This window comes from Monodelphis domestica, chromosome 6 (genome assembly GCF_027887165.1).
Source record: "Monodelphis domestica isolate mMonDom1 chromosome 6, mMonDom1.pri, whole genome shotgun sequence".
Lineage (NCBI taxonomy): Eukaryota > Metazoa > Chordata > Mammalia > Didelphimorphia > Didelphidae > Monodelphis > Monodelphis domestica.
The window spans coordinates 153238565-153251023 of record NC_077232.1 but is presented as its reverse complement, the minus strand read 5'-3'; positions in this window follow the sequence as shown (position 1 = coordinate 153251023).

Below are 12459 nucleotides of genomic sequence, written 5' to 3'. Positions count from 1 at the left end.
ATTCAAGCAGGCAAAATAACCAAGAATACAACAAAGAATAACCCACTCAGCAAATATCAGTGTAAGCCTTCAAGGGGAAAATGGATATTCAGTGAAAAAGGAAACTTTCAAGCATTTTTAATGAAATGATCAGAAGTGGAAGAGAAATTTTGATTTCAAATATAAGATTCAAGAGGAACATATCCATGTAAACATGAAAGAGAAATCATAAGGGTCTTAATAATGTTAAACTTTGCACCTTTCTATATAGAAAAATGGTACATGTATGAAAATAAAAAAATAAGTACTTTATCATTATTAAAGCAAATATAAAGTTTCAACATATAAAGAGGGTAGAGGAGTGAATCGCTTATGTTGGGATAATGTAAAAAAATTGAAAAGCAAGAAAGAAAGATGCCCTGGAGGAATGAGTAGGCAGAGAAAAATGGGGGAAATTATCTCACATAAAAGAGGTTCACAAGGAAGGGTTTTTACAGTGGAGAGGAAAATGGTTAGGGATGGGCAATACTTGAAGCTCACCAATATTTAAATTTATTCATAAAGGGAAAAATTTACACATATATGCATACATATTAATATATTATGTATTTATAAATATATAAATATAAACATGCATTTATAAATATGCATGTACATAGATATAAACAAAAACATGTATATACACAAATAATAATAGGAACCTATCTTCTCCAACAGGAAAAGGATAAGATAAAGGGGAAGAAAAAAGACGTGTAGATGAAAGAAGAGAATGATGAGAAGCAAAACATATTTAAAGGAAGGACAAGATAAAAAGGAGAAAAGGATGATCAGAAAAAAATAGAGTAGAGGGAAATGCACAGTTAGTAATCATAACTACTCTGAACTATCTTGCTAACATCCTTTAAAATAAGTCATTAGGTTCCTTAAATATTACTTTGCCAATAAGATACCCAAAATTAATTGATCAGAAAATAATATTATATAATTAAAATAATGCTAAGAAATTCATTTGAAGATACTTTCTCATTATAAATTCAAGAAATATCAACTTTAACATTGAAATCCTACTTTCAAGCTTAAAAACCCTCTAGAAGGTGAGAACTAGAAGTCAATTTGGATTATATTTGTAGATTTTGTAAAGCTCAAATAAGATAATAGATTTAAAGCTTATTGTAAATTCTACAATCCTATATAAGTGTACAAAAAATTTGCTGGTAAATGTTTAACATCTAAGCTTTCCAAAATAAACAAATATGCTTAAATTCTTGACTATTTCTAAGTTTAATATGCATTACTCTTTCCCAATTCTAGACAAATGGAAAACAATAAACGAAGACCTGATTTGTAGTTATAGGTTAGTTAGTCAATTGCTAAACATTTGTTAAGCACCTACTATAAGGCCATGCACTGTGCTAAGCAATAGATATACAAAAACAAAATGCATTCCTTGCCACCAGGCAGTTAATGGGAGAATCTGATAAGCGGTAATACACACACACACACACACACACACACACACACACACACACACACACAGATGCAAAAGAGTATCTGAAAAGATGGAAAGGAAGATACTTGTTATTGGAGTATGATAGAAAAATACAAGTTCCAAAGTAATTCAGATAGGTGAGAAATGAAATGCTCAAACCTGAATTCTATCTTTAAATGGAGGGTTGACAATTCATAGATCCAACCCTCCAATCAGAGTGGCAAAAAAAGTGGTGACGAAGTAGAGTACCAAGGTTTACGGCATCTTGCAGGATAATCAGTTTTCCTGATTTTGAGCTTCCTGGGGGAGCACATCTCTGAATGAGTGTGTGTGTGTGTGTGAGAGAGAGAGAGAGAGAGATGGGGGGGGGGGTATGTAGGTAAATATATTTATATATGTGTATATGCATTTATGTACATGGCAGATTATTAATTTTTAAAGGGAAATGGGTCTTAAAAAGTAGGTCTGAGCTAATTTATATACAAACAGATATATATATATATATATATATATATATATACACAAATACAAAAGACACATGGATAGATATAGATAGATGTATTCAAAGTCCTAGAATTTAGGGCTAACACTATTCAATTATCTGACTTAGTCTGATTAACTCTAGTTTAGTTCTTATGATATTCAAGAATTAGAAAAGTCTGATTTGTGAATACATTTTTTTCTTAAATTCATATTATTTTAGCCATAATATATACTTTAATTATTACTGAATATGTAATCCAATTTAGTCATCGCAGTTGAGGGAGATAACTTTCATTATGCTTTCTTATAGCTACTATGATATTGAAATATGTTTCCATATTATTTGTTACATTGTTAATACATTGTACAAAGAATAAGAATGATGTTTATTGAAACCTATGAATCTAAAGAGGTTGAGATAGAGCTAGTGAATGAGAGGAGAAAGGGAGAAAAGAAAAAACTTATGAAGTAGGAGATCAGAGATTAGATATAGATGTTATATTTCTATAAATTTATAATGAAATTATAATGAACAAATTAACAAAATTAATTAATTAATAACAAATCATAATATAGTGCCCTTATTGTTTTTATAACTTAGAATAATAATAAGAAAAGAGCTGTCAGTAATTAAAGAAAGAGGTGACTGCCCCACCTAAGACACATAAAACATGCATAAGCATACTACAATGAATATTTCTAGGGAAGACAGTCAATGAGCTACTCAGAAAGACAAATTATTAATTTTTTTCTAAATGAAACAGCTAAATAAAATACAATTAATCATTTACCATAATGTAGCCATAAATTCTCTCTGAATTGTTAATATTATTGTAAAGAAGAGAAAGTATCTTTCAATGAATGTTCTTAATATTTTTTGGAAGTTATAGTATGAAAGCAATCTTATCTCATCAAGATGTATTTAGGGAATCTTATAGACCAAGTAGTATTTGAAGATACTTATGACTCTCGTCTCAAAGGAATTAAAGGAAAGGAAAGAAAATTAAATGTTTCTCTGAATAGAGACTTATACATGTATTATGTACATATTTATTTATAATATGTATTTATAATACCAGGACATACATATGTATACACATATCTATATGCTATATATATAATTTTCTCTCGTATACAATAACAATTATTATTCAGAGAGAATTTATGGTTACTTTATTCAAAATGATTAATTTTATTAGTGTTAGCTGTTTCATTTAGAAAAATTAATAATGTGTCTTTCTAAACAGCTCATTGACTGTCTTCCCTGGAACTATACATTTTCTGAACAAGAAGATTTTATGGTGTTAGAATACTGAACTGCTGCAGTATATGGTGCTAAAAACAGTAGGAAGAACAATTTTTGACTTTATGATTTTAAATATGAATAAATTACCATGATTTTAATAGAGGATATATTCAGAAAAATATTTTTAAACTCATTTAAAATAAGGCATATAACTATAAAGCTGTTTGGTTATTCAAAATTATAATTTATTAAGGATTTATTTATTATCTACATCAATGGGTGTTTCAATGGCCAAAAGATTCATTAGGAGTCAATGGGGTGATGCTGCAGTCCAGAATTCTAATATAACTATAGATTGCTTTAAAAAGAACTTGAATATCAAAACAGGACAAAAAAAATGGGCCTTTTGTGTTTTGTGTTTATTAGATTATATCTGAACCCTATCTGTTCTTTTTGAGATTTTATCTGTCTTCTGGTAATAAGTTCTGAGGGGCAAGAATAAGTCTGGAAAACAGTAGTCAGAGCAATGAGGTGGCCTTAAAATATATCCATGTGAGATGCTGTTGAAGAATAAGTTAGAAATGTTCAATATGATAGAAAAAAAAAAGCCATAGAGTCTGCTAAATGTCTCAAAATATCTGAATGATAAACATGTAAAGGAGATGTACTCTTTGGTATTTATAGGGGCAGAACTAAATATAAAGGGTTAGAATTAAGATTTACCTCAATGTAAGAATCTCTTAAAAATTGGAACTGTTGGAAAGTGGAATGAGATACTTTCATGGGGGTAATGAATTTCCTTTAATTTTAAGTCGTTAAATAGACCATATGTCACATATTGGGCATTTTATAGTATTTTTGGATGTTATTAATTTCTATTAGGAATAGAAGGCCTTACATATCTTTTGTCTGTAAGAAAAAATAATTCTAAATTTAAATGTTCCCATGACTGCTCTTTTAATGTTAAAAATAAACTTCAGTCATCAGAAGAACAATTTAATTTTTCTAAATTTTCACACCAGAAGTTAAAGCACTTTCCCTGTGTGACCAGGAGGCAGTTGCTATATATGAAACTATTGTTCTTCATAGAAGTAAACAACCATTCATTTTCCATTTTTTTTGCCCTGATTACAGTGTTTATGTACTACTGACACAAGAATCCCCAAACCTTGCAATGTCAAATTTGGCAACAAAGGACAAATAGAGTCACAGACTGTATAGAATGTTACAAATACCAATGGTTATAGCAATTGAGTTTAGAAATGACATAACCAGTTAGATTTCTTAAAAGTGTGTTCTCAATTGTTATGTAAATCAAGAATAATAAAATGAAATCATTCTAACAGCATGCTGTCTCTTCCTGTTCTCTAAATCTTCAGGGGTTTTGTCCTTTAACATGTCATTATTCTCCTAATTTTAGTTGTATGTATTGTTTGTACAACTTGGAAGTGGGCTATTGAAAGCAACCCCGTGCAGAGTTTGTGTGCCTTCAAACCTGGGGGGTCCATCTGCTGAGTTAAGGCCAGTTATCATGCTGATTGCCTCTCTGGATACATGCAGGCAAGACGAGGTTCTCTGACATTTCTAGAAATATTGTCTTTTACAAAGCAACATTTTTTTTCAGACTTTCTACTCCTATTGTGATTAACTGAAAAGATATTGAATATGATCTTGAAATTGCTGAAAAGGACTAGCCTTGGGCAAAAGCATGAAGCTGCCAACATTTGTATTCAGAACCTATAGTCTCTATTTTCTGAACTCTTTCCTCTCTCCAAACCTTTATATTTAGAGGTGCAGAACTAAATATAAAAGGTTAGAATGAATATTTACCTCAGTGTAAGGATCTATTAAAAATTAAAACTGTTGGAATGTGGAATGAAATAAAAATATTATTCTTATTTTAAATACTTGTTCATCATAAAGTAATAAAATTCAAGCTAATAAAAAGTATAAAACATAATTATTAGGCTACATGAAGTAATAAATAATTATATAAATATATATATATATGTATAAATATGGGAGAGTATGTGCATATAGACATATATATATATAATATACACATACATATATACACATGTGTTGTTTATCCTTCAAGATGTCTTAACTCCCCTTCTCCCTACTCCAAACTTTATCCCACAACAAAGAGTTTTATAATCTTTCCTTTCTCTCCTATTTTATTGGGTTAATATATGTTGCTGGCCTGATATTTCTAAAATTGCAAGTTAAAGACCACAGTCAGATAAAATGACTGCTGTGTCCGCTAAGTGGTACATGAAGAAGAATTAAGTTTGGCTCTTAATTCAGCAAATATATATATATATATATATATATATATATATATAATTTTAACATTAAGAGAAAAGCTACAAACCTATCCACAATGTACTCAGAAACTAGTGGATAGGGATTATTGAAAGATGCTGAGAAAGTATAAATATTACTTTAAAACAATATTCAGTGTGATAATTAAAAATATGTAATGAAATAAATTCCATGATAAATTTGAGGGAGATATATTATGAAAAAAAACTACTATGGATTGGGCTACTTTAAACCAAGGAGGAAATTTCTGCTATGTTAGTCAAAAGTACCTATTGAACTCAAAGCCTCTGTAGTTAAACCCATACTTGAAAATCAAAATTTTCTACAGTATTCCCAACAAAATGGCCATCTAGCTTCCACTTAAAACCCTCCAATGAGAATGAACTCACTACCTCTGAAGAATAACATACACTTTTAGAAAACTATTAAATGATTTGAGCATTTTTCCTTTTGTTGAACAGAAAGCTTCCTCTTTTCCTCTTCCAGTGGTTTCTCTTAGTTGAGTCTGTTAGATCAAAGGGAAAGAAATGCATCTTCACAAAACATCTCTTTGAATATCAGATCGCTACAATACCACTGCTTCCCTTTCTCAAATTCTTTTCTTCTTCAGATTTATGATGACATTTCTTTCAACACATCCTTGAATGAAATGTTTCATAGTTATCTTACCATTACCATCTTAACCTACCATGGGATCTCTCTTCTGCACATTTTGTGGTTTGCCAGTGTCCTTCCCCCCAAAAAAGGATGTTGTGAATGGTGTAAAATGCATTAGATGTCGACTTACCTGGCAATCATACAATGGCACCATAATATCCCTCACTGTTACATTTATTAATGCAATTGGAGTTTATATTGTTTTTTATGGCTACCCTGTAGCATTGTTTATTCCTTATAATTGGGGCATTTCATAAGAAATAGAACCTTTGCTTTTGAAAAGATCTTTAAAATTTCACTTTTTATTCTGAAGTTAACTATAAGAAACCACATTTCCATATATAAAGAACATAAACAGGATTATCTAAAACATTCTTAATACCCATTTCATACTACTTATTTAATTATAAAGTATGTAATAAGTACAAATGTTAACTGTCAAAAATGTTTTGCTCATCTTTGTTTTGCTTAGAAATTCATTCTGTTCAATTAAAAAGTTTCAGTAGATATCTCGTTAGAATTGTTTATATTGAGGCAGAGCCAAGATGACAGCTTAGTAGCAGGAAAAACCTGGAGCATCTCAAAATTTCTTCCAAACAATTCATTACAAAGTGTCTCAAAAGGACAGAGGTCAAAACAGGACAAATAAAGGGGTTTTTCCACCAAAGTGTGAAATGTATGTAGTGAGAGGGGATTCCAATGCTATAGGGGGGCAAAACTGCACAAAAGAGTATCCTTTCCCCCCACTCACCTGCCAGGACTAGGGAAATCTTCAAATTCTTGGGGGTGGCTGAAAGAACCACAAACTCATCCCTAAGGGCTATGCCAGACCTGAGCATTACTGGCCCTTACTTAGACTTCTGACAGGGAAGATAAGATAGTACCAAGGCAAAGCCCTATGAGACAAAAGCTAAGAAAGCAATGACCCCCAAAATGCAAGAACTTCAGTCTACTAGTGGCAAAAGTAATAAGCAACAGCAAAAATAGCTCTTAATTCTGGAGAATTTCTATAGAGAAAAACAACAAAATATAAAAGCAACAGTAGTGAGTGAGAAATAGACAAACATAAACAAACTTTCCAAAAAAACAAAAAACAAAAAAAATGGAAATTAGTCACAAGCTCTGGAGGAACTCAAAAAGGAGGTCAAGAATCAAATAAGAAAACTAGAAGAAAAATGGGAAGAAAAGTGGGAAAAAGAAATGAAAGTAATACAAAAAGAAAATAGCTTAAAAGACAAAATTGACCATATGGGAAAAGAGACACAAAAATCAAAGGAAACAATAAGCAAATTGGAGACCAGAATTGACCAGCTTGAAGCCATGAAAAGTAAGATAGATCAAGCCAAAAAGAAAAATCAAAAGATCATAGATGAAAATCAGTCTTTAAAGACTAGAATTGGGCAAGTAGAAACTAGTAATCTCATGAAACAGCAAGAATTAATAAAAAAAATCAAAAGAATGAAAAAATAGAAGGAAATATGAAATATCTCATTGAAAAGACTACCGACCTGGAAAACATACCCAAGAACAGACAATTTGAAAATTATTGGACTACTTGAAAACATGGAACAACAACAAAAAAAATATGCCTTGACATCATACTACAAGAAATTATCTAAGAAAATTGTCCTGATATTCTTGAACAAAAGGATAAAATAGACATTGAAAGAATCCACAGATCACCCCCTACAGATCAATCCCCAAAAGAAAACTCCCAGGAATGTTATAACCAAATTAAAGATCTTCCAGGCTAAAGAGAAAATACTTCAAACTGCTAGAAAGAAATAATTCAGATATCAAGGAGCTCTGGCCAGGATTACACAGGATCTGGCGGCTTCCACAGTAAAAGACTACAAGACTTGGAATATGATATTACAAAAGGCAAGAGAATTTGTTCTACAAACAAGAATAAACTACCTATCAAAACTATGTATTTTTAGGGGAAAGTATGTGCATTCAATAAAATACAAGAGTTTTAAACATTCTAAAAGAAAGGTCCTGAACTAAACTGAATTTTTTACATGTTTCTTTTTACATTAATGGATCAACATTAAAAATAATATAGAATCTATATTTTTGTTTATTCTAAAATCCTTAATTTCTTTTTTATATTTATTTAATTAATTTAGAATAATTTTTCCATGGTTACATGATTCATGTTCTTTCCCTCCCCTCCTCCCACCCCATTCCTTTAGCCAAAAGGCAATTCCACTGGTTTTAACATGTATCATTGATCAAGACGTATTTCCATATTATTAATATGTGCCATAGATTGATCATTTAGAGCCTACATTCCTAATCATATCCTCATGGAAACAGGTGATCAAGAAGTTGTTTTGCTTCTGTGTTTCTATTCTGTCAGTTCTTCCTCTGAATGTGGATAGTGTTCTTTCTCATAAACCCCTCAGAATTGTCCTGGATCATTACATTGCTCCTAGAAGAGAAGTCCATTATATTTGATTGTGCCACTTTGTATCAGTCTCTGTGTACAGTGTCCTCCTGGTTCTACTCATTTCACTCTGCATCAATTCCTGGAGGTCTTTCCAGTTCACATGGAAATTGTCAGTTACTCCTTTGAGCACAATAGTATTGCATCACAAACATATACCACAATTCATTCATTCATTCCCCCATTGAAGGGCATCCCCTCATTTTCAAATTTTATGCCACCACAAAGATTGCAGCTATAAATATTTTTGTACAAGTCTTTTTCCTTATGATCTCTTTGGAGTATAAACCCAGCAGTGCTATGGCTGTATCAAAGGGCAGACAGTCCTTTATCTCCCTTTAGGCATAGTTCCATATTGCCCTCCAGAATGTTTGGACCAATTTACAACTCCACCAGCAGTGTATTAGTGTCTCAATATTTCCAAATTCCCATTGATATTTATAACTTTCCTTTGCTGTTACATTAACCAATCTTCTAGGTGTGAGGTGGTACCTTAATTTTGTTTTGATTTGCATTTCTCTGATTATAAGAGATTTAGAACACTTTTCCCTGTGGCAATTGATAGTTTTGATTTCTTTATCTGAAAATTGTCTATTCATTTCCCTTTCCCATTTATCAATTGGGGAATGGCTTGATTTTTTGTACATTTGATTTATCTCCTTATATATTTGAGTAATTAGACCTTTGTCAGAGGTTTTTGTTATAAAGACTTTTTTTCCCAATTTGTTGTTTCCCTTCTAATTTTGGTTGCATTGGTTTTGTTTGTACAGAAAAATTTTAATTTAACATAATTAAAACATTTCATTTCATATTTTATAATATTCTCTATCTCTTCTTTGGTCTTAAAATACTTCTTTCCCCATAGATCTGACAGGTATATTATTCGATATTCAGCTAATTTACTTATGATTTCCTTCTTTATATTTAGGTCTTTCACCCATTCTGAATTTATATTAGTATAGGGTGTGAGATGTTGATCTTAACCCAATCTCTCCCAAAATATTTCCCAATTTTCCTGGCATTTTTGTCAAATAGTGGGTTTTTGTATGAAAAGCTAGGGATTTGAGGTATATCATACACTGTCTTGCTCAGGCAATTTACCACAAGTCAATTCCACTGATCCCTCCTTTCTGTCTCTTAACCAGTACCATATTGTTTTGATTACCATTGCTTTATAGTGCAGTTTAAGATCAGGTACTGTTAGGTCCCCATCCTTCACATTTTTTTCATTATTTCCCTTGATATTCTTGATCTTTTGTTCTTCCAAATAAACTTTGTTATACTTTTTTCCAATTTTCTAAAGAAGTTTCTTGATAGTTTGATAGGAATGACACTTAATAAGTGAAGTAATTTGGGTAGGATTGTCATTTATCTTATGTTAGCTCATCCTATCCAGGAACAATTAAAGTTTTTCCCATTGTTTAGATTTAGTTTTAGTTGTGTGAAAAGTATTTTGTAGTTGTATTATATACCCTTTCTAGTGTTTTCAATAAGAATGAATGTTTTATTTTGTCAAAGACTTTTTCTGTATCTATTGAGATAATCATATGATTTCTGTTGATTTGCTTGTTAATATGGTCAATTATGTGGATGGTGTTCCTAATATTATAACATCCTTGAATTCTGTATAAAGCCACCTGATCACAGAGAATAACCTTTGTGATCACGTGTGGTAATCTTTTTGTTCATATTCTATTTAAGATTTTTGCAACTATGTTCATTAAGGAGATTGATCTGTAGTGTTCTTTCTCTATTTTATCTGACTGGCATTGGAATCAATACCATATTTGTGTCACAAAAGGAATTTGATATAACTCCTTCTTTGCTTATTTTGTCAAATAGTTTGTATAATATTGGGATTAGTTGTTCTTTAATGTTTGATAGAATTTACTTGTGAATTCATGTCACCCTGGAGATTTTTTCTTAAGGAGTACTTTCATGACTTGTTCAATTTCTTTTTTCTGATATGGGATTATATAGATGTTGTTTTTCTTCTTCTGTTAATTTCAGCAATTCATATTTTTGTAAATATTCATCCATATCCCCTAGATTGCCATATTTATTGTGATTTAATTGGGCAAAATAGTTTTTTTTCATAACCCTTACCTTCCATCTTGGAGTCAATACTGTGTATTGGCTCCAAGGCAGAAGAGTGGTAAGGGCTAGGCAATGGGGGTCAAGTGACTTGCCCAGGGTCACACAACTAGAAAGTGGCTGAGGCTATATTTGAACCTAGGACCTCCCGTCTCTAGGCCTGGTTCTCAATCCACTGAGCTACTCAGCTGCCCCCCAAAATAGTTCTTAATAATTACCTTAGTTTCCTCTTCATTAAAGGTTAGGTCACCCTTTTCATCTTTGCTACTGTTGATTTGGTTTTCTTCTTTCCTTTTTTTATTAGATTAATCAATACTTTATCTATTTTATTTGTTTTTTTCAAAGTACCAGCTTCTAGTATTATTTATTAATTAATAGTTCTTTTACTTTCAATTTTATTAATTCCTCCTTTAATTTTTATTATTTCTAATTTAGTTTTTATCTGGGGATTTCTAATTTGTTCTTTTTCTAGTTTTTTTTTTTTAATTTGCATGCTCAATTGATAGACCTCTTCCCTCTCTGATTTGTTAATATATGCATTCAGGGATATAAAATTTCCACTGAGTACTGCTTTGGCTGCACCACATAGATTTTGATATGATGCCTCCTCTTTCTCATTCTCATCAATGAAATTATTAATTGTTTCTATTTGTTCTTTAACCAACCACTTTTATATAGAGTCATAGTTTAATTTCCAATTAATTTTTGATTTGTCTCTTCATGTACTATTTATGTCCTCCTTAAGCTATGCTAGTTTCTCCTTTAGAAAACTGAATTCTATACCATTCAGTGCATATATGTTAAGTACTGATATTTTCTCATTGTCTATACTGCCTTTTATCAGGATTTAATTACCTTCCCTATCTGTTTTAATCAGATCTATTTTTACTTTGGCTTTGACAAATGTCACAATTGTGATTCCTACCTTCTGTTTCTCATTTGATTCCCAATAGATTTTGCTCCAGACTTTTACCTTTACCCTGTGTGTGTCTACCTGCCTCAGGTGTGTTTCTTGTAGGCAATCTATGGTAGAATTTTGGTTTCTAATTCACTCTGCTAATTGCTTCCATTTTATGGCTGAGTTCATCCCATTCACATTCAGAGTTATGATTACCACCTGTGTATTCCCCATCATTTTTATTTTCTCTCATAGTCCTGGCCTTTATTCTTTTGCTATTTCCTTCTATACCAGTGTTTTACTTTTAATCAGTCCCCCTAATCCCCACCCTTATTTTAGTTTCTTTCCCACCCCTTCCCTTCTTATTATACTCTTATTTTCCTTTAGGGTCTATTACATTCCTTCCCTCCTTTCTTTCCCTCTCCTGAACCCATCCCCACCTTGGTTTTTCCTTCTCAACTTCCCTGAAGGGTTAGATAGAATTTGATACCCCAAAAGGATCTAGATGCTCTTCCCTCTCAGAATTGATTCCACTGAGAGTAAGGTTTAAGAATTATGTATTACTACTATCTACCTCTCCTTCTTATATTTGTATTCTTCCCCTCCCCCTTCCATGAGTCTCTTTATGTGGTATAAATTATCCTATTTTTCTTATTTCATCTAGTTTCTTTTTGTGTCATCTTCTATTTCTACCCCCCTTTTCTTTTCTTTTTTAACATAACACCTTAAACCACTTAGTACCCCAACCTCTACCTATGGATAATACAGTTTTTGAGAGTTACAAATATCATTTTCCATATAAGAATATAAACAATTTGACCTTACTGAAGCCTTTAAAT